Source organism: Accipiter gentilis, chromosome 1, assembly GCF_929443795.1.
Source record: "Accipiter gentilis chromosome 1, bAccGen1.1, whole genome shotgun sequence".
Taxonomy (NCBI): domain Eukaryota; kingdom Metazoa; phylum Chordata; class Aves; order Accipitriformes; family Accipitridae; genus Astur; species Astur gentilis.
The window spans coordinates 24159305-24179905 of record NC_064880.1 but is presented as its reverse complement, the minus strand read 5'-3'; the positions used below and the strand labels follow the sequence as shown (position 1 = coordinate 24179905).

The window sequence follows — 20601 nt, the reverse complement described above, 5'->3', positions numbered from 1 at the left end:
TGGCTTGAACGTCAGCTCACACGCTTTGTCTTTCTCCACATCTCTCTTGCTTGTACTTGTGCCCCTGAAATGTCACTGCATGTCATACCAACAGGACTTCCATGAAAAAGGAATGAAAGGAAACAATACTACAGAATCCCTTATATAAACAGGTCATTAATTTCTGATACCAATTTTCAAATGCATTACCTGGAATAGGAGATCACTCTCAGTTGCTTGTTACATCCTGATCTCAAATAGTGATGAAAGGGTGTTATTTCTATACACAGGTCCAAATGAGATATTTTACTTGCCTTGTACAATGAAGCATTTCAATAGCGTTCAAGAGAATGCTGCAGAGAAGCCTGGATTAAGTTTGGCAGAGCCTTACTTCTCTCTCCTACCAAATGAAGCAATTCATATTACTCTACACAGGTTTAAGCTAACATGAAACTGAACCAGGGCAGCTAAGGTGCTGGCGCATGCTCTGTCCTGCTGACCTTACTACAAGCAGCAACTTCCAGCAGGGCAGGCAGTTAGGAACAGCCTTTAACCACTGCAGCAAAACATGCCAGAGCTCACCTGTCACAGCTTTAAGTATGTGACTGTTCACCCAGTCTTTACAGAAGTTTCCTTTCTGTCTTCAAGCAGCTGTGAAATCCCACTGCTGCTCTGTTCAGCTTCCAAAGAACACCTGACACCTTTCCACTAGTACCATCTTCGGAGGTGTTTGGCTCACAGACACCTTCCAGCTAGACAGGCCTTCAGGTAAAGCTGACAAACACTCCGATTTTACACAACACTTTGCATGGGTGGGATTGCCTGCATCTCAAGCATCAGAGAATCATGAGACCAAGCCTATGCCCTGCTCCTACTGCAAAACCTGGCAATTACCACCTGGCAAGTTTAAATTTCAGACTCAGAACTAGCATCAGAAAAAGAAGAAACATGCTCCCCTCCAACGAAATAAAAAAGAATCTCCCTGCAAATACACAGAGTGGGAAAGGAGTTTATGAAAGCATAGATGTTGCCAGAAAGATAAGATTTGTGAAAATACCCCGGCAGTGAGCTCTATCAGAGTGGAAGAGATAGTGTAACACCTGTTCCACCATTTCTGTCACCTGAAGATATAACTTATCTTGGGCAATGGGGAACAGAAATTCCCCATGAAACAGCACAGAATAATCCAGTGTTGGAAGAGTTTCCCATCTGTAGGTTTATGGATGAATAGTCTTCTACCCCCCAAAAAAAGACTTACTTCCTCATCTGCCCACTGCAACTGTTTCCTTTTATAATACTCCCCCCTGCCCCACCATAACAGGAATCCCAGGTCTAACTGACTTGACCCTTGCCAATGATTCTCTAATCCGTACCTGCTTCTGCAGTCATCTGCAGTCCTTCCTTTCACTGTGCTAATTTCTTTCAAATGTCTCATGACTAACCTTTTCAAAGTTTCACATGGCACCCCCCAAAAACCCTCTGCCAGATTCTTTCACACTGCCTTCCTCTTCCCTTTTACAAGTCAGGCAACCCCAAGACTACAGACAGTTTGGGTGACAGTACAGCAACACAAGGCAGGAGACCGATGGATACACAGCCCTACCACTGATAAACTTATCAGCCCTACGAAGCAAGACTATACACACTCAGTCACTGAGTAAGCTTTCACTGTTAACAGACCAACTGGAGTTTACAATTTTATCACTCAACTATGTTCATAAAGTAGATCAATGCTAGAAAGTGGATTTTTTTATTTTTAGTTAAGGATCATTTACTCATTTCCAAAGAGTTCAGTCAAAATCCCCCAGCTCCAAAAAGGTAGCATGCAAGGTATGGGTGGAACAAAGCAATCACAATTTTAGAGCCAACTTCAAAAAATAAGATGTAAATTCTAAGTATCTAATGAGATTGTAGCAGCCTGGACCATGCTTTCATCTTCCGCACTTCTACTTTCTCTACAGAACTAAATCTCATTTTTAAATGGGATTGCTATCTATCCATATGTATTACATTACACAGTCTTGCCTGCAGACTTCCACATGCCCTAAGTAAAGATAAAACCAGCAGAATCAGAGACACATGGCCTCCATTCCACATTTGACTTTGACTTTCATTATAAAGAAATGCTACCAGAGAATTGCAGATGAAGGCTGGGATGAACACACCTTTTCTGATGCAGTTGCTATGTTAACATTATTGTATCAGAGACTGACAAAACTGCAGGAGTGTGATTCCAAAATTCAAGTATTTCAGAAAGGAATTCTTCTGGTCTTCATTCAGATTTTATTTAAATAGCAGAAGAAAGAATGACCTCATTAGGTCAAAGGCCAAACATTAGTGTGCATATGATTGTTAGTTACCAAAATTACTATCCTTAGTTGTGCACAAAGGCCTGCCGCTGTGGTTGTAAAACTATTAGAGATAGCATGAGATGTAGATGCTTGTCTTCACTATCTTCAGATTAGCAATGGGTATGATTTTCTATTTGCTGTAGTCTAGCGTCTAAAGATAAATATAATAAAATAAATACATAAGCATAACCAGTGTCAAGAGCATCTAGGACATATTAACAAACGTCCTCCAAGCTGTCCATTTAGAGTTCTGTGTCATTATAAATGAGCACACTTAGTAAAAGCAACATAAAGTGTAATTAATACAGAACTGCTATTTCTCCAGTACTGTTTTATGGCTTTCTAAAAACTGTATCCAGAAATGGTACACACCATTTTGTATTTCCTGGTTTTCAGAAGTTTGAGATCGGCCACTTTGGGCTAGTTAAGTGCCTCTGGGTAAGTTTGGTGATATCTGAGGCCTTTATTATCCTTTTTTTTAAATGCATGCAGAAACATACGCAAGTGCACACACATTCCAGAACATTCCCCATTTCCAGAGCGCAATCCCACTACCATCCCCTGGTCATGCTCGTATCAACCACAGAAAGCAGCTGTTGCCTTCTGCATTCTCCCTTCTGCTCAGCTAATGCAGTCTGATCCCCTGATGGTCACCACACTCTGCCTGAAACCTACTGGCTACAGAGCTGGAAACAGGATGCAGGAAATAAAACGTCTCACTGATTCCACATGTAGGTCTGGATTCCTACAGAAAAGAGGCTTATACTTGCCCATTGTTTATCACCTCCTCCCTGAGGATTTCTGAAATGATTGGCATTACAATCTGAAAAAGAAGCAGATGTCTCCGAGATCTACAGCTTTGCAGACTGCTTGCTTGAAAACAGGCAGTAAGGCATGAGAGTTTGGGAAATATGCAATGGCGCATCAGGAACTCAGTTATGTTACTTAACTCTATAAAATCCATTCCTGAGAGACCACAGACCTATTTGCTATAAAGAGGAAAGGAACAGAGGTGAGAGTGGGATATGAGAAGAAGGACAGTCCTTAGCACCTGGGTCAGAATCCTTACAAGCCTGTCTCTTTCCTTTCTCAGACTTCTGTTGAGGGCAGGAACGGTTCTAAGCAGGTATCACAGTAACACTGTGATGTCCAAACAGTGTCACGACAAAACAGTTAAGCACTAGTAAGTCCTGTACCTCATTCTGATATAGCACAATGCCGTTTTTGATCTTGTGCTCTCCTCTTCCTAAGCAGAGATGATGCTATTAATGTAAGCCAGGGAGAGCCTGTGCTTCTCCTGTCAGCTAGCTCACTTCCCTCTTCCAGTCCCAGTGCATGAGCAAAGCCAGGCCACTACATATGTGGGCTCCACAGGCATCTTTGCTTTCATGGTGGAAAGAGCACTATGTGGTGTGTGATGGATCCTCAGGTCCTCCACACACCTGGTGCTGCAGCCCCCCACTATAACAGAGTCCCGCAGAGGAATGTTCCAGCCTTTATCAAGGTCAGTTTGAGAGAGGGTCAGAAGAAAGATACTTGACTGGCATCTTCCCCAAACTCCATTAATACTGCATCCAGTTTACAAGTATTCAGTGCCATGACCATATCTTTTGATACAGACATCACAAGAGATTCTGGCTGTATTTCCTATCATTGCTCCACAGACAAGACCACACCCTCGTTACTACAGCAAAGGCTGCTTGCAAACCTTCTTGCTGTACACTCTTCGAATGTTGGGTCTGTCCTAACCAAGCCAAGCTCTTCTTTAACACAAGTTTCACTGTGGCTTCCCCAAAAGATCAGTGAGTGTCACTGTACTAGCTGATGTTCATTCGTGCCAATGGTGCCATGGTGACTGACACCATGTGACAGTTACCACCAGAGTTACCATCCCAGAGATGTGTAAGTGTAAAAAATCTGCTAACTCTGTAGACTATACCTTGGGCTGAGAAGGATCCGAAACAATTGCTTATATTTAGGTCATTAACACCATCCTGCATTTGAGCAATGGACATCAATTTTAAAAAAAAACGTAAGAAAGTATAGATTTTGGTACCTTCAGAATCAGCCTTTACACAGAGAATATTGTTGAAGCTTAAATACAGCATAAGTGGCATTACACTGCAGTGAAATGAATCAAAGTGATTCTCATAGCCTCTGGCTCACAAGGGCAGAAGATTCAGGAGAACAGCTGAACAGACAGCTGCAAAATATATGCCCATATTTGCAATAATAAAATAGGTAGTAAGTGGTAACGTTTTGCTGATCTTTTCTTGCACTTCTGAGCAATTCCTTCAGGAATTTTAGCCTTATGTGCTCAAGAATACCAAACACTAGAAATTACTTTTCTTCTTACTAATGCTTCAGGCTGAATTCTAAAGCCATCTCTGCCACCTCCTTGCATTTTCCCATTGCAAAATGTGGTGTCTGCTCTTACTATATTTGTAATGAAGTAACCAAGAACTCTGCCATATGAGACACCTGAATCACAATGTTGACAAAAGGCCAGCTCTGTATTAATTACTGCAAATTATTGGAATAAAAAATTGGGCCACAGAAGGGCACACACATGAGTCCTGTATAGAGCAATGTATCCATGTTGCAACAGACAGGTACTAGTACAAAGTAGATATTCTGTAACTGCTGATATATATATATATAGGCAGGCAGATACACATACCCGGAAATGCTACTTGCACTAAGTTGTTCTGTGACAATCCATAAGCCAAGCCATAATAAGGTATGTATCTGCACCCATTTTTTACTGTCTGCCAAAAGAATCATCACAGCATCATTAAGTTTCACTAGAAAACGCATTAGCTTCCCCTATCCAGCAACCATCTTACTGGAATAAAGTTGTTTTTCTTTTAATGGTACATACATCTATTCCATAGCAATATACATACAACACTCTTACACCATCAGTCACCTTCTGTACTTAACAGAGTTAGTAAACAATTATTTGCTTCCATGTGATATGAACACTACTCCTTCCTTTGATGGCTGCTTGGCTTCCATCCATAAAAAGATCTTTGATTCATTACCTCACATTCTGCACCTGTGCATTAAAAGTACACACAATACAAATACCCAGACTAATTTTGTGTGGCCTATTAAGATTCATTTACCGAGTCCAGGGGATGGTAGTCAACTATTATAGAGTGGCAATGAGCTTAGGAGTGATCCCCAATCTCTTTGCATGGTGGGCAAGTGATTACAAGTCCAGGGACTTGTAAAGTTCTCATTACTGTTCACTTTCTCGTCTCTGTTGTTTGACAAACTTGTATTAAATTGCATTTAAATTCAGTCACGGTATTTCTAATGATATCATGAATTAAAACCAAAAGATTATGTCATACTGTTGGCAAAAACAGAGATAAAGCTACAAGGCAGATCAATCTCCCACCCTCCATCTTTGTTCAGAAGAAATACTAAGGATGAAAAGGTGTTCACATTTCATGAAGTCATGAAATATCCTACTACAGAAAAGCTAATCAAGTCTTTGCTAAATACTGGACACCAAAAGTTTAGTTAACTTGGAGTATTCCAAGAACACATTCTAATCAGTTCAGTAGTAGTTCAGTGGGTGGAAACTACAAATATTATAAATGCATTATGAAATAATGATACTTTAAGTAAAACAAATTTGAAAATAAGTACAATTAATAAAAAAAATAAACAGCATTCTAAACACTGAAAAACATCCCCAAGACACATGCAACTATACATTTCTTAAACAAAACCTAGGAATTCAGATTCAAAAAATGTCAAATTTCTGGAAGGGAATCTTGTTGCACAGTACCAGGCCTTTCCATGAATAGGTATTTACATGATATAAAGAGCTGTTTCCTAGCAAACAGCCAACTGACTTAGGCACTACCTCTGAAAATTCCTCCCATCCTCTTTACCATACTGATTAGCAGCCAAACATTTATTTTCAAAGCCTGAGCCTCTCTAAAGCTGCATGACTCTTGCCATTTGAAGCAGAGTACCAGTAATCTGAAGACAACAGTTTCCCACCTTAACTGGTACACATACCATCACGTGTTTGAACTACATATCCATTTGGTTTTGTGTCCCTGCTGAGGTACATGGTCTGATTTGACCTGAAAAACTATCAAGTATATCACTGAAAGTGGTCAAATGCACATTTAATTCAAAACTGAGGTAACAGTGCTTCCCACTGCTCTTCTTTGTGACCCATACAATTTATACCACCTTTTTACCTAAGAAACACTCACCAATGGCACTGAAACTCTACTCCACATTAAGAAGATATACTGAACTACAAAAACAATACTAAAATGCTGAAATATAAGCCAGAAAGTCTTCCAACAATTTTTCATTTCAGAGTAGGAAATTATCAATTCATTAAAATAAGAACTTCGAAAGAATGAGGAGTCTTGTCCTATATATCCATCCAATAAATGTTTATTTAACCAAAATTAAACAGCTCAGATGGAAGAGACTGAAAAAACTCATCCCACCATCCCAGTGACAAGGGAATGTCTCCAGCCTACAGATACTGAAGATTTAGTGCCTGTTCCAAACCAGCCTTCTGCTACACTGGAAGCGTGCTTTAACCCCTGGGCCATTCTTAAGAGGAGAAGGGGAGTTTCTCTAAATATTTTTCATCTTCCCCTCAAACCCACCTATTAGTTTCCTAGAATCAGTTAAGAGCCAGCAAAGGCATTTCCCCCCTCCAGAGGTCCAAAAGCAAGAATGCCAGCACCACTCCATCAATATCATAACTGCCAGTGGCTGCTCAGGATAAAGTGGCAACTTGCTCGGATCCTGATGCTCTCTACGGACTGCACCCAGGGGCTCTATAGCCTCCCCACTCTGTAACAGAATCACTGCTGAGAGCCTAGAGCCTATGTTCTGCTGGCTGGCATCCTAGAGGAGCACCCGAAGAGCATCACTCTGATTCAGCATAAACTGAAGATGTCCAAAATTCACGTTTACTACATGTATCTCACTAGTAGAGCCGAACCCAATTCAGAATAGCTGGATTCAGCTACATGGCCAGTAAAATGGTCCTCTCTGATATGCAGGAGGGAGGGATGGGGATTCTGGAAAGAAAATTTCAGACTGAGAAAACTCACTTTCTACAGCAATGCTTGCCAAAATAAACATTAGTGTCTTGCTCTTCCTGAAGCGCCTGAAGGAATCTTGCCAAACATACTGATAAAGAGCAGTGAAGTAGTAAAAGATGATCTACTCAAATTCTACATTTGCATGAACACCCTGCAAAACCAAAAAAAAAAGAAAAAGTTAACTTTTAGTTTTTACAAACTAGGCATTATCTTCCAAGTCATTCTTGCCAGGGACTTGAGTCATTAAAAGTCATTTATGTTGGCTCCTATTTCAGCTCAGAATGACATGCCAAGAGACAGTGTCAGTTAATTTGCTTCTGTGGTTGCCCAAATACGGGCTGCTAAAAGAGTATGGTGTGAGAACGCTAACAGCAAAGCATGTAATGTAGTAGTATACCTTGCCTCAAATCACAGTGGTTTCTCTAAACAGTAAGAACAGAGGGCAAAAGTAAATGTCAAGAAGTGTTCAAATTCACACTTGTTTTAGGTGTTAAGAAAAAACTACCACAAGGAATCAAACTTCTACCAGCAGACTGGTACAGTGCAATTGTTACAGTAAATTCTCATAATCTTGGAATAAATCTCAAGTTCAAAGAAAGTCTTGGAGCTAGTCACACTTCAGCCTTCTTTCTCTTAAGTGTTGTAAGTCGACGCTGCCTTTCTTTCTCGCTCAGACATCTTTAAAGAGCCAGTTTACCATTGCTAGATGTGCAGGGCTGATTTTTTCGCAAATACAGGTTGGAACAACTCCTTTGAATTCCAGGAGCTACACAGCCTTGAAACAGCTGCTTGCTGGTCCCACAGGACAGGACAGCAGAGCCCCCCCCTCGGCTGCAGACAGAGAGAAAGAGCCCCTGGGCAGTGGCATTTCGAACATAGTCACCAGAGCTTCCCTGAATGAGCACACAGGGAAGCACCACACTCATGAAGACCGATTGACAAGTTTATGGTGAGCTTGGGGAAGAGAAGAACTTGACCAGAGCTCTGAAAGAGCTCCCTGAAGTAAAGTGTTTTTGATGAAAACCAATAAAGCCAGATACTCAACTGAAGGCAAGACAGACCTAAAGAAACCTTAACGCAGCTAGGCCTCAGGTGACTAACGTATGTTCAAAGCATACGTAAGCATACTTTATGAGTCAGTGAGGTTATGCATATGCTTGAAGGTAAGTACTTGATTTAAATGTGCGAGAGCAGTCTGAACCTTCCAAAATTGAACACTGAAATTAAATGCAGCCTTTCATTTCCTAAGACCAAGTCACCCCATATAGGTCCTTTGAAGATGTAAGCTTTTCCTTCAAAGGTATCTATATATACACATTTATATAAAAAATTTAAAATACGTACACACATGCACACAAATGTATGTAAATAAAAACTCCACAAAAAGTCTTACAAGCTCCTCTATTAGAAGTACCTGATGCATACCCACGATAAACAAATACAGGCCCAGCAGTATTCCCATGTTAACAGTACCCATAGAGTCACTACACTGGAAGCAATACCACTGACATTTTGGTATTCCCAGATTTACAACAAATGCTAGTCTTCCTCTCCCCCCGATCTTCCTACCCCCAAGGTCAACACTGATTTTTCTATGTTAACAAAAGGCATTCCTGGAAACAACTACAAAAGCATACAAATAAGTTAACCTATAATTACTTATTGTTCATGTAGTCCTTCAACTTAATTGCTATCACACATTAAAATAAGTGACTATTACAGTATTTACTGGACCTTGAACTGCACTTTTTTTGGAGCAAAAACCCAAGAAACCAGTTATTCTTTTCAGCTGAAACCCACACTACCCAGCTACATCAAAATTAATTGTAAAAGTACAGTCCACCAATGCAGACTGTGTACTCCCAAAAATATGCAAAGGCACCTTAACCAGTCTCCCCTCCCACACCCATCCCAATAGTCAGGAGACAATGCCAGAAAACTTTTCTGCTTCTGGTCAATAGCGTACGAAGTGTTGCCTGACATGCATGAACTGAGGCCCTTATTTAGCCAGGCATTTAATGGTTGGGGGTTTTTTTTCAAAAATTGCAGATTTCTTAACTTGGCAAGGGCAATCCTGATGAAGAAAGCTGTTTGACTAGCCATGGAAATGAACACGACATGTGGACAGCAAATGGAGTAATTCTATTGACAGAATAAAAAGAAGGTATTTTGTTCCTCTGTTGAGGAAAAGAAAATATATGTATGTTTTATTTTGAAGGTACTTTTCTCAAAGACAGGTAAGATGAGTTACACTGTACAGCACAGATACATACTCTAGAGCATTTGTCAGCTCATCTGTTTTTGCCCATTCACTGGAGGCAATCTTTGGCATGCCATAATCCATGAATTGATAAAATCTGTGGTACATTAGATAGACCTCTACTTTGCATCTGTCCAGAATTTTTGCAAAGGAATACTTAATAGCTTTGCAGGATAAAGTAACATACTATTTGCTCCACAGAATCTAGTGTCAAAAGCATCGAATTAAGCTCTTGTTTGCAGTTACCAGCAATGCCCTACCTATTGAAATTGTTGGTGTGCTAAAGGATGCCATACCCACTTCTCTTGGGCAATTGGTTTTGTGCGGCAAGGTTTTGGTAGCGGGGGTGAGGGTTACAGGGGTGGCTTCTGTAAGAAGCTGCTGGAAGCTTCCCCTGTGTTCGAGAGAGAGCGAGCCCATACCAGCCGGCTCTAAGATGGACCCGCCGCCAGCCAAGGCCGAGCCAATCAGTGATAGTGGTAACGCCTCTGTGATAACATTTTTAAGAAGGAAAAAAAGTTGGGACAGGGAGAAACAGCCGCCGGAGTGAGAACATGTAAGAGAAACAACCCTGCAGACATCAAGGTCAGTGAAGAAGGAGGGGGAAGAGATGCTCCAGGCACTGGAGCGAAGATTCCCCTGCAGCCCGTGGGGCAGACCCTGGTGAGGCAGGCTGTCCCCCTGCAGTCCAGGAAGGTCCATGGTGGAGCAGATATCCACCTGCAGCCCATGGAGGACCCCATGCCAGAGCAGGTGGGTTCCCGAAGGAGGCTGTGACCCCGTGGGAACTCCGTGCTGGAGCAGGTTCCTGGCAGGACCTGCGGATCTGTGGAGAGAGGAGCCCACGGAGCAGGTTTTCTGGCAGGACTTGTGACCCCATGGGGGACCCACGCTGGAGCAGTGTGCTCCTGAAGGACTGCACACCGTGGAAAGGACCCATGCCGGAGCAGTTCGTGAAGAACTGCAGCCCGTGGGAATGGCCCACGTTAGAGGAGTTTGTGGATGACTGTCTCCTGTGGGTGGGACCCCATGCTGGAGCAGGGGAAGAGTGTGATAAGCCCTCACCCTGAGGAGGTGAAGCGGCAGAAAATAACGTGTGATGACCATAAACCCCATCCCTGTCCCCCTGTGCCGCTGGGGGGGGCTTGGTGGTGAAATCTGGGAGTGAAGTTGTGCCCGGGAAGAAGGAAGGGGTGGTGGGAAGGTGTTCTGAGATTTCATTTTATTTCTCATTACCTTGCTCTGGTTGATTTGTAATAAATTGAGTTAATTTTCCCAAATTGAGCCTGTTTTGCCCATGACGGTAATTAGTGAATGATCTCTCCTGTCCTTATCTTGACCTGCAAGCTTTTTTTGTTTTATTTTTCTCTCCCCTGTCCAGCTGAGGATGGGGGAGTGACAGAACGGCTTTGGTGGGCACCTGGTGTTCAGCCAGGGTCAACCCATCTCAGCACATTTCAGGTAAGTGCACAGAAAAGCATGTTTTGTGTGGGAACTTCAAAATTGCCCTAACTGCTAAATCTGTATTCCCACTGCTGTTAATTAGCAACATTACAATAGAACTTACAATCTCCTATATATTGCATGTATGCACTATCAAGGAAATGGTGCTAGTTAACAGAGTTACCACACTAAGCAAGCCAAATTCTCGGTATCTTAACCTGCTCTAACCATCCTGCAAGCAGTAAGAACTGGCAGAGAATTAACTGGCCTGGCTAGGAATTTTCCAAAGAGGGGTTTTGTTGGGTGGGTGGAGATAGGTTTCAGTTATGATGAAGTTTCTCAAACGTCTGCTGAACAAGGCTTCTCCAAAAAACTAACTGAATTCCCTAAGAGCCAATTATCATTCCCCAGAGAGCCCAAATAACAGCAAAACTTGGGATAAGCGAAGTTCAACTTACCAAAGCAGGAAGTTACTGTGGCTTGTGCAGTCTCAGAAGAGCTGACCACAGTGTTTATTGTTAAGTAAGGCCCTGTATTAGTCATGCCCTTCCTTCACTCTTCTTGAGCCACCCCAAGTAACTGCAAAGGTGATTCTTGAACAGCTAGTCCTTAAGTGTCTGACTATATTTTCATGAAGCCATGCACAAAGTTATCATTTTCATTCACAAAGAGCAGTTCTGGCAGTCACTTGTACACATTTCTTACTGTAGACAAAACCACGCAGTCAGAACTGCCACAAATTCACATCTCCAATTTAGCCACATACCAAAACACACAGGGCTGGCTCTGCAGGCAGCAGATGTGAGCTGCGACTAGATTCTGCGGTTAACAGAGCTCTATCGCTGGCATCCACAGAACCAAGGATTTTGGCTGAAGAGAGCTGGCTCTATAGTTGCTCAACATTTGGACTCTCTACTCCAACAATGAAAAAAAAAAAAAAAAAAAAGAGACCCATGTATGAGAAGCAGTTTACACAGAACGAGATTCAGCTCTACTGGCTGTCTTCCTTAAATATGCAGAGTTCCCAACAATATTGAACAGGTAGAGCCGTTCCAAGAGCTGAACTTTATCCATCATTATTTTTCCAGGGGTTCTGCTCATTAACTGAGACCAGACAGTCTAGCCACCTTGTTCACAATCACAGCACAGCAAACAGGGAATGCTTTGGCTCTTTTTAAACTGCCTGAACTGTGCAGTTGGAGGAAAAACACAAGAACTCTTTCACCACTTTATCCCCACATACACCCTGCTTTTGGACAGGGCACAAGTTACTGCTTTGGTTCTTCATTCTAGCAGAACACACACTCCATCCTACTGCCCTCAGAGAAGGTTTCTGTTCCTCTGCTGCTGAGGATAAAGATATCCACAATTCTTCCAACCTACTCCAAGTGCATGCTCCCTAGAGAGAAAAAAACCGCAAGCTATCACTGGCGAAGAAAAACTACTTGCTCTGATCATGAATCTTTACAGCATGAACCGTTTCAAAACATACTGGAGGGGGGAATTCTACCCTGTCTTCACTGGAGCCTGCTTTTTTATGAATTTGTTCACTCTTCCCCATTATTCAAGGAAACATTCATTCAAATCAGTGCTTCAGTATTGAAAAGCCATGAGAAATTGTATAACATCTTTTATGAAGACACTGAAGTTTCAGTTTCACTGTGCTTACTGCATGACCAACCAAATCCCATAATGTCATCTCTCTCCTGGAATTGGATAGCACTGACTGACAGATCCAGTAAGAGATTTGAAGATGGCCACCTCAAACTCTTACATTTGGACCAGTCACACTGCTATACATTCACCAAAGCCTCTGTGATGCTTTTCACCATGAGGAACAAATGCTTATCCATCTTAATATTAACAGAAGTAGAGTACAGAACGGTCACCAGTAACGACAGGGCAGTCCAAATATCCTAAAAATAAAGAATCTCTTCAAGAACTCAAGAGTTTCCTTTAACCTTGATGATTTTCTCAGAAAATTCTGTGAAAGCTCAATCTGCTTTCAGTTTCAGACTTTGATATTGATCAAAGTGATCAGCGAAATCTTATCTGAATTATTTCTTGAGTTCTTTGCATCAGAGCTGCCAGTTATTTTTCATTGACAGTAGCATACATGATCAAAAATTAAGTGTTGGGGGGACGAACAGGCACACTGACAGTAAAGTAATTCACTAAATTTTTTTTCAGAAATGAACTAAGATTTCACTCCTACTTCAGATGTTTTCTTCTTTTCATTTTTCAGTTTCCTAGGGTAATGACATAAGCCTAATTCTTAATGTTTTAATTTTGAAAGCATTTTATCTGTCCAGTCTCACGATAAGTGCAGACAATTCCATCTCAGAAGACTTGTAGAGTTGATTATTTTAAGGCACAAAATTACATATTTATACAGACAATAACAAGATGCATCCTTAGGTAATTATAGGTAATGTATCTCAGAACTACTAATTTCTGAGATAATTTGCCCAGTCTGAACATCAGACCGTTCTTCAGAATTGCTCTTGCAGGACAGAGTCAGCTTGAACATGCAGCCCCTATTCAGAAAAGCACTTAAGTGCTACTGAATTTCACGAAACTTAAACAAATGTTTTGAGACATTATTCAGAGAAAAATGAACTTCAGCACATACTTAGGGTCATTTGAACCATTTCAGAAGTGCCCATGATACTAATGAAAATGTCAGATCTGCACATGCAAGAAAACATTTTTAATCAAGAAAACTGCTCTTAAGATCTTAAAATAAGATTTTGTTCTTCTGATAATTCTTTTTTTAGTACTACATTAAAAAGTAAGCAAGCATACGGATCTGACTGGGATGGAGTTAACTTTCTTCATAGCAGCTCATGTGGTGCCGTGTTTTGGATCTGTGGCTGCAACAGTGCTGATAACACACCAGTGTTTTGGCTGTTGCTGAGCTGTGCTTGCACAGTGTCAAGGTTTTCTCTTTTTCCTCCCACTACACCCCCACAGCCAGTAGGCTGAGAGTGGGCAAGAGCCTGCAAGAGGACACAGCTGAGAGCTGACCCAGACTGGCCAAAGGGATATTCCATACCACCTATCCCCATGCTCAGCAATAAAAATGGGGGCAGAGGAAGAAAAAGATAGGAGTTTCTGCTTCCAAGGTACCTGTTGTTTGGAGCCTGGCTGGCTATCGGTCTGCCTGTGGGAGGTGGTGTGCCACCTCCTTTGCTTTGCTTGTTTTTTCCTCCCCTCTTTTCTTCACCTATTGAACTGTTTTTTATCAAAACTCAAGAGTTTTCTTGATTTTGTTCTTCCTATTTTCTCCCCACTGTGAGGAGCTGGTGAGGTGAGTGAGCGAGCAGCTGTGTGGGTGCTCGGCTGCTGGCCAGGGTAAACTCACCACAGCAAGTCACATAGAAAACCCATTCCAGATTCGTGTATTATACTCTTCTCAGATTCCGAAGTAGAACTTGCCCCAATATTCAGTGTCCACAATATTGTATTATTTCTGTAGATATTGGTATAGCACTTTACATCCAAATATCTGAGCCGAGTATAATCCTCAGCACAACTCTGCAGTCTGGGGAAGCATTTATTATTATCACTTTACTGACAGGTAGAGATGTGGAGAAAGACTATGGGAAAAGATTTTCAGAGTTGATTAAAAATTTTGGCCTCATTGCCATGAAGAACATTTACACACACCAGCCATCTTTTAACAGCAACCTGAAGGTTTCTCAGAGCTGAAAAAACAGCCCTTTACCAGTCTGAGGGCTTTACTGACCTCCCTAATACTGCCCCTCCAAGTACATGATCCGATTCACAAATTTGTACCTTCACTAACAAGCCAGCAACAATTTCCTTATTTTCAGAGCCACAAGACGTTATTCTTACGTGGAAGATCAGGTACAGTTCAAAATTACCATCTTTTCACTAAAATCATCAAACACCAGCACTGCTCTTCTGAGAAATCCCTGTGCTGTGTAACATTGCTGACAAGGGTGGATACGTTTCCAAGGTATCTTGCTCTCTAGGCAGGCCATCTGTTTCTGACAGCTCAAGGTCTGGTCAGGAACTGACCTGATGATTCACTTAATTGTAGTAAATAGAGCTCATAGTCAGACAAGTAATATTTCATCATGTACTTGGCCACGCTTCGGATCAGCAGATGTGCAAGAATCACTTTGGGCATCCATATCTTTTTTTGTTCTTCCCTATGAGGGAGTCACACAGCTCACTAGTACTGAGCTTAGCATGCTAAACTACTAACAGATTGATTATATTCAGCCCCTCCCTGTAAGCCTTCCACCACAAAAAGCTTTGGAATTTTGCCATGTAGCAGCTCCGTGTAAAACAAGTTTCAAGCAAAAAGAAAATCCTTAAGAAACAGTATAATTGCCGTCCACAAAAGAAACAGGGTATATGCAATGAATAACGTGCAAATGAGTCCTCCTTCTGCCTATTTATTATAATGTCTGAGCATTTCACATACCTCAATACATAATCTATTTACTATCCCAACACCCATGCTCAAGTGCAGGAGTATTGTTATCTCATTTTACAGATTTAAAATTGAGGTATTAAGTGATTCAGTGAAGACTTCTCAGGAAGCTATTCACAGGGAACACAATCCAGATGTCCTAAGCTGCAAGTAAACTGAAGAACCTTAAAGACATTTGAAAAAATGGTCATCCCCATTAGAATTACACAGAATGCTGATGTCATTAGCCCACTTGTTAGACTCAGGCTTGGAACAGACTGAGCTTACGCTTCTGTAACATGCTGGACAGAGAGAAACTGCCTACCTTCAGGCACAATGGCAAAAGGAATTGATGTGTTTAAACAAGTATTTTCTTCAAAACAAGTGACAAAAAACAGTGGGTTCAGACCACCTCTGAACTGAGGCAATTGCAGAAACCCCATTTCTCAGTTTTGTAGGCTTATCTCATTCTTTTTTTTTTTTTTTAATACTATGAAGCTGCCCTTTCCCACCCATCATCCTCTGAACATCACCTTGGACTATAGTTAGGGTGAGATGATTTCAGAATACCAGTTCAGCAGAACTTTCAGTTGCAAACCATGATACATCTTCACAGCGGTTCAAACAAGTAAAGAAAGGATGAGGAGAAGCACAGTAGGACAATATAGTATGAGCTGATCAACTTAATGACACAGAGAAAAAAGATAAAGGAAAGAAATTTATGTGGAGTGGTGAACGATAGACTCTACAGACAAAACATGAACCAAAGCAGCTTTCAAGATGTTCCAATAAATAGGTTGAACTGCCCTGCTGAAAGAAGCCCCCAAAGTTCCTGGCTTCTTGTTCCTGCACTGATAGACCTATAAATAAAGTACCTTTCTATTTGTTATGCATCACACATGTGCAATGTGAAAGTGGGCATACTTACCCACTAGTCTGTGTCTTTGTAAGAAGTCAAAGATACATAGTAAGGAATTTAGAAAGCACCATTTTACTTATCATTGCATTTGCCTTTTTTTTTTTTCTCCTGTGATCGCTATGGCATGTGGCACTATGAACAGCTTTAGCAGGATAGCTCAAGAAACGTGATGAACTCAGTTGTAAAGTATATGTTGAAAGTGTGACTTGCAAGTTTCTGAACTTGCCCAGCCACATGCCAGTCACAATGATTAGCAAAGAGAGATGTAAAAGGTATCTTACCACTGAGAATTACTCCAGTTTCTGTTCCTATTCTTCTATGTTTTCCAATAGACTGTATCTCCTGCAAAAACAGCTGGAAGTTAAAAAGAAAGTAATTAGTTAATTTACTCTTGATTTACCTCACTGCTCTCTCCTTACAGCAGACTTTTGTGAAAAAAACATCCCTCATCCCCTTACTACTTTGGTCAACATGTGGGGGTGCTGACAGATGCCCTTACCAGTTTTTACAGGGCTTATCTTCACTGCCATGCAAGCTTAAGCAATTACCTAAGCCTTTTTGTTAGCCCCGTTCCTGACCACACATACGATTCTCCCAGCTAAAACAAACCCATTTTTAAAACTAACACATATTTTAAACTCAAACTAGCCAGCACATTGGGATGTGCAGAAAGATAAACCTAAACGATGCAAACCGTTCTATCCATTAATGCAAGAGGGCCATAGGTGCAAGTTACAGTAACTCCCCAGTTACTGATCAAATTCCCCTGAGCAGCACCAGTGCAGTTTCAGTGTGGTCATTCTCCAATAAGCAATATTATCGCAAGAATTCTAACTCAGCTGAAACAAAAGGGAATCCCAAAGACTGACACCAGTACTTTTCCCACAGTACAAGGCATTTACTGATTTGCATATAAATTTCGGAGGAATTCTCCCCAAAGTTAAAGACATACAACCACATGGACAGCTGAGTGCCTGTTTATGTCCATACACAGATGGATGGAAACTGATTTCCCAATTTCATTAGCAGGAGGAGGTCAGGGGGAAGTAAGAGGTAAGTTTTGTACTCTCTTCCACAGTTGCAGGGAGAAGGCAGTCATGAACTGGTCTATGATTTAACCATGCATGCCAGACAGGAATTATTCCTTTCTAGTTGCTACTTAAGCGAGTTGCACACTGGTCCTTGTTTGCTTTGGAATAAGATCTGTTCAGCAGTACCTCAGCTAACCCTAGAAGTATTACATGACATTTCTGAACATCCTGACTGCTGAAATCAGTCTACTAAACCACTACTACTGGATTGTCTTTGCAGACTTATTTTTCCTTCTGTATTATAAAATACTCACTCTCTGTAATAGACCAAAAGTGTGTGACTGCTGTCCTGTTTCATCCATTTTATCCTTATTGAAGCTATGTATTTTGCCAAAGCTAAAGTGAAGTTTTAGAGTGCAAAAGTCCTGTCAGAGTCACAGGTTTTATTTTCAAACAAGGCAGAAAGCTCTTAATTGCTTCTGCATCTCAAGCAGCCAGGTGTTCCCTGAAGCACTTCACCTAGCAAAGGCTCCCACAACAAAGGGTCTCACAGCTTAGGTCCCAAGGTCCATTGCAATCCAAACACACATTTCTGCATGGCTTGCTGAGTCACAGTTATGTTCAAAATCGAAGGAATGAATGGAGTAATTTAAAATGTGATGCTTCGATGAAGAAATACAAGTACTCACACATGTCACATTGTTAAAGAGCACTTCTGGGTGTTGGAATCTACACAACACGCACACATCCATCAGATGAATAGAGGGGCTGGAAACCTGGTGAGGGAAGCATATTGACTTCCTTGTCTTTGGGCAGACTACCTTAATCAAGAGCTCAGGAAGAGGCCCATGCTACGACCCTACCAGTACTTTGTTCTTCAGTACAAGCAAGGACAAGACTTGGCTATTTATTCCCTTCAAAGGGACACAGGGAAGGGCTGAGAATGAGGGAGACACTGTGCATCCCTTTTGTCTAGTGGGCACCTGAATTGAGACCAAGAAATATAGCAACATTCCCAATAGTTACTGCATTTCTTACACCAATATATGGACGTCTAACTCCTTCCAGTAATGTCTGTAGTCTGCAGGTGGTATTTTTAGGATTTAAACAGAACAAATCAATCATGCACATTATTGTATTGAGGTACCACAGTGATTCTGCTTTTTTCCTGCATAACACACCACCTGCTAAACCCCAGTTTTGATCATCCTCAACCCAAGTTGCAGGAGAGATTGCTCTCCAACTTGAGTAGAAAATTAAAATCTGAAAAATCAAATGGGAAGAATTTTACAACTTTAGCCCCCCCCCCCGTGAGTTCTTTTCACAATTTTTGTCCTTTTGAACATGAAATGTTGAAGACCAAAGTGGCAAGTAATCTCAGAATCCCATTTCTTGATGTGGTCTCCGATATGAAATATGGTCACTGGTATAAAATTATTCAAGTTAGAATTGTAATTCTTGTACTTTGAGGGCTGCTATTATTAAAGATTATTTTAAAAGACAAAGGAACACAAGCAAAAAATTGAAGTAAAAAGTTTTCATTTTGCATCACTGTAAAGTAAAAAAGCAGATAACCAAGACAGCTATATGTAATATGGTAATTTACATATAGTAATATGTAAAATTAAAAAAAAGTTTTATTGTATGTTGTAAAGGTTTGTTCTTTCCAAACAATACCAGATCTATCAAGCTTGACCAAATAAGATGTAATACCTTGAAAAAAAAATAAATGGATTCTTATGGGATATCTCTCCATAATTTGATTACCTTCCTAACTCACCATTTTGTCTTTACTCAATGTTCCATGGCATATTATCAAAGAAAACATCAAGCAGGAAATAATGACTCAAGGGAGGAGAAAGGAAATCAAGAGTAAAGGTACAACAATTAAAAGGAAACTTGTTTCATTTCTGTATTATCAAAGAAAATACTGTTGCTTAATGTCTGCAAATGTTTAAGATAATTTCCCATCATAATGAAAGGACAATTCTTAAAGTGATTCTTATTTTCAAACAAAAAGTCTCTGAAATAGAAAAACATGCTGTGACTCTTCAGATAAGAATATAGACTTTAGAAACAGTGGCCCATATGCCTCTGTGGCAGATCTATGGCCGATGAAGACCACATGTGTGGAGATGACATGAAACATCCTCTCAGAACCTTCAACTCATTGTCCCCCACTGCAGGGTATGAAGAGAAAAGAAGCAGAGCTTCAGATATCACATCACCAAACCTCACATCAAAAGAGCTCAGTGACAAACAACTGCATCAAAACTAACAGAAGCCAAAAAAAAGCAGCAAGTATCAGCGCTCATCACAGCTCTACAGCCCTGGGGAACATACAAATAAACCAAGCACTTAAATCCCTCCCCATCTTGAACTTTGACCTTTTTAACAGTTCCCTAATCCTAATATTAATGTGACACACAACACATGCAAGCACCAAAACCAGATACTAAGGTTAAATCTTGATCACAAACAGCTATTCATAGAGATATAGGCCTTAATGAATCTAAAGAGCAGAATCAAAGCATACCATGAGCTATATAACACTCTGGACAGGAGTCCTTATCCTATATGAACCTTCTTTACTCTTTGGAAGAGTAAAACAAGCTCTTTGATCACTTCTTTTCTGATGCCCTGACCCAACCTTAACCTAGGTTTCACAATACACCTGTCACACAGAAGCACTCAAAAAACTAAACACTGCATTCTGCTAATTCCATTGCAGACCTATGAGCCTTCCAGATCCTAACAGTAAACATAACCTTCAATCCCTCCATTCCTGAGTACATATCCTAAACACAGTCCAAAATACAACGTTAAGCATAGCCCAGTGACAAAGATTAGCAGTGAAATTAACTGGTAGTTATTTGACTGTGTCTAAATCAACTCTTGCCTTGTGGAAGCCAGCAGTAAATAAAGTTCTCCAGCCCTAAATCAAAACCCCAGCTTAAAACATAGCTATCATCCAACACAACAACAAATTGAAGCAAAAGCGAAATTGAAGAGATCCTGCCTGCAGTAGTCTGCACACAAGGAGAGAGATATTGCAGGGCTGAACGTTAAACTGAACTC

At 41.0% G+C, this 20601-nt stretch overlaps 1 protein-coding gene across 7 annotated transcripts in view; it reads right to left on the bottom strand.

Moving 5' to 3' along the window:
* The window catches only part of SPATS2L (spermatogenesis associated serine rich 2 like), a 143290-nt gene that overhangs the window by 49375 nt on the left and 73314 nt on the right, over nt 1-20601 (bottom strand). For 4 of the 7 annotated variants that reach the window (XM_049808486.1, XM_049808504.1, XM_049808523.1 and 1 more), the window contains 2 exons: nt 16774-16846; nt 7436-7577 (listed from right to left, as the gene is read on the bottom strand). The exons of 1 other annotated variant lie outside the window; for it this stretch is intronic. The gene's annotated coding sequence lies outside the window, so the exon portion shown is untranslated. The remainder of the gene's footprint in view (nt 1-7435; nt 7578-16773; nt 16847-20601) is intronic. 2 more of the 7 variants (XM_049808533.1, XM_049808495.1) reach the window with 2 other exon arrangements.